Source organism: Rhea americana, unplaced genomic scaffold, assembly GCF_003343005.1.
Source record: "Rhea americana isolate MKP2758 unplaced genomic scaffold, rheAme1 scaffold_397, whole genome shotgun sequence".
Lineage (NCBI taxonomy): Eukaryota > Metazoa > Chordata > Aves > Rheiformes > Rheidae > Rhea > Rhea americana.
Window position 1 is genome coordinate 261,223 of NW_028186531.1, and position 3,090 is coordinate 264,312.

Sequence of the window (3,090 nt, forward strand, 5' to 3'; positions counted from 1 at the left end):
CCCCGGCCCGGGCTCGGGCCGCCCTCCGAAAAGGGGGAGAGGGCAGCGCGGGGGGGAAGGAGGAGGAGGAGGAGACGCCATGCAGCGTGGCGGGGAGCCGCGCGCCGTTTGCGGAGCGCATCCGTCCCCCCGCCGCCGCCGCCGCCGCCGCGCCCCGCCGTCCAAAGCCGCGAGGTTTCCCCGGGGCGGAAGGGAGCCGCTCCCGAGCTTCGGAGACACGGGAGCGCCGCCGTGCCGTGCCGCGCCGTGCCGCGCCGACAAAGGCTCGCCCGTTACCTCGCCTCCTCGCCGCGGCCGCCGGCGGCTCGACCTTCCCTCGCGACGGGAACGCCAGGGCCCCTCTGCACCGCTCCGCTCCGCACCGCTCCGGCGAACGGCCGCCGCGCCCCCCCCCCCTCCGCCCCCGCGACGTATTTCCCGTCGCCGCGCTCGCGCCTCTCGGGGTCGGGCAGCCGCGTCAGGCGGTTAAAGCTCGCGTCCCCGCCGGCGCAAGGACGTTTAACGTTAGGGCCGAGGCTGCGGGAAGACGCTGGCGCGGGGTGGGGGGGTATCGCCGGCCCCTTCCAGCGCCGTTCCCGGGGCGGCCCGGGCGCAGGAGCGGCGCGGGGGGAGCGCGCTGGGGGCCCGTGCCAGCGCCCGGCCGGCCCGCGGCGGTCCGGGACCCCTAACCGGGGCGGGGGGCAGCGGCCGCCGCGAGCCCGCTCCCGCAGCCCGCCCCAAGTTATTAACCCGCTTTCAAATATTCGTCCAGGCCGCAACAGGCTTTAAACRAAGGGGACAAACCTGGGCTTAACTTCCTCGTCTCTGCTTTCGCAATCGCTTTCCAAGGGTTTTCCGGCCTAAGCTCAGAGTTTTCACGGGGCGGTTTTGCAGGAGCGGTGCTCGCCCCAGCGCGCGCCGGCCAGCGGCAGAGCCACGCGCCGGGCTTTGCTCCGAGCACAGTTTTTGCTCGCCCTCGGGTGCAACTGAGGCAGAACAAGCTTTGGCGAAAGCACTCGCTYCTCCTCAGGAGCCAAGATCCCTCCAGAGCTCCGGATCCCCGTGCGAGGATCCCCTAGGGCTAGTTTCCAGCCGGATCGCCTTTGAGAGCCGCGYGCAACTCAATTACCGGGCGAGCACCAGCGAAACGAAGCAGCGCAGCTCCTCCTCAGCCCTGCAAACTCAGCTCCCCCGCTAAGAGCCGAAAATCGGGTTGATAAAGCTGCCAGCCACGTACGAAATTTTGGTCTGAGAACGACCGCAACTATTTTCGTGTTGTTTTGCCAGCGGAAAAGTGCTTCAAACAGAGGGTTTGCATCCAGGGGAATTTGAGATCAAGCCRTTTTGAAATTTTTTTAAAAAAAGAATCTGACCTGCAATACTGAAAGGTTTCGGGGAAAAAAACAAAACAAAACACTAAACTTCTGGGCTGTTACGCCACTAAAACGGCCCAGCGGAGGCATGCGCTGTGCTACCAGCAGGGAAACCGGATTCACCCTCCCACCTCGGCCGCTTCCCGCTGCTGCCGGCAGCCGTAGGGCTCCTAAAGGCTAAAGCAAATCGCATGTCACAGCCGGAGCTGTTTGCAGGCCAAAACGAGAGTGCCAAGCGCTGGCTCGGCCCCACTCGCATCTGGAGCGCGTTTTCACGCAGCCCCACGAGTGCCTCCGCTCTCTAAAGCGGCTGAAAGAGCCGCATCTCRCGCCCGGGTCAAAGCCACGCTCGCTGCGGCGTCGAACGCCAGCGGCTCGTTCGAGCTGCAACGTCCCACGTTGTCTTCCCGACGAGGGYGCCGAGCCTCCGAGCCGCTCCGGGCGGCGGTCGAAGCAGCACGTCCCACTGCCCCTCCGCCGCCAGCTGCCGAAGCAAAACCGGAGCGGCCGGCGCGCGTTCGCACGGCGGCGGCTCGCACGCGCCTCGTCCTCCGGAGCGCTCGGGCAGCCAGGCTCGCGACCTAATGAAACGCTTATTTTCGCCTTGGCTTGCCATATCCAAAGCTCGTTAAAAAGATCCCCGTCCGTCCCTCCCCGGCTGCCGCCTCCACCCGGTGGGTGCATTTTTTTTCCCTGTGATTAGCGTTTTCCTCCCTGCTAATTTTGGAAGCTAAAACAGAGTAGAGGAAGGAAGTACAGCCYGTATGTCGGGTCATCGGCGTGCTGGCGTAACAGCGTTGCTCCGGGCGCCCCGGAGCTGAGCGATCCTACAGAAAATTTACAGCCCACTGTAGCGGGGCGGCAGGTATTAAGGCGAGAAGCCAATTTCATGGGTTAAGCTGGCTCCAGCGGCTCTGCAGCAYCGTAACAGAACCGCGGACCTGGCAACTTCTTCTGCGCCCTTTTAATTAATCAGACTCCTATCATCCTGCTCAATCAGCTAATTGCGCTAAGTTAAATTGGTTTTCCGCACTTGAAACCATCCTTTGACCCTTGCTGGCAAGGCGAGCAGTTTCATCGCTTCTCCGCGCCCCAGCACAGGAGGTTTTAGTTACGGTTCACCTCCCAGCGCTGGCGCAGGGTGCAAGAAATGGAGCGAAGGGCCAAACYGAGCCCTGTGCGGAGAAGCACGCAAAGGGATCCCCCCGCCCCGGCTGCCGGTATCCCGTTACGCCGGCGGAGCTTCAGCTGGCAGTTGCAAATGCGCAGATGGAACTTGCATCCGGCTGGCAGCCGGCCCCAGGGCCCCGTGTGCAAGCGAAACGCCGGGAAAAGGGGGGCGCGCGGCCCCCGGGGACCTCTCCTGCGCGGCACGGGCTGGCAAGCCGCGGTGCCGGCTGCATCGGTGCACGRCGCCTTTGCCTGGCGGCGGCACCTCCCCTCCCGCTGCAACTGCAAAAGCAGGAGCATGCTCGCGGAGACTGAGATTGTGCCGGAGCGGGGGGCGGAATTCAGCCTCCAGCACCCACCGTCCCCCGCCTGGCTGCTCCCATGCTGCTGGGAGGAAAAGGGCAGTTACAGCTCAGCTGGATAAATTGGGGAGCCTCTCCCCCCGCTGCCCCCAGAGCTGGCCATCGTCATCCTMCCCTGAGCAAAGAGAAGAGCCAGGTGCGCTGCCTGCCCCCCCCCGGCCCCATCTGCACCCATCTGCCCGAGCTGGGCTGGGTACCAGCGAGCC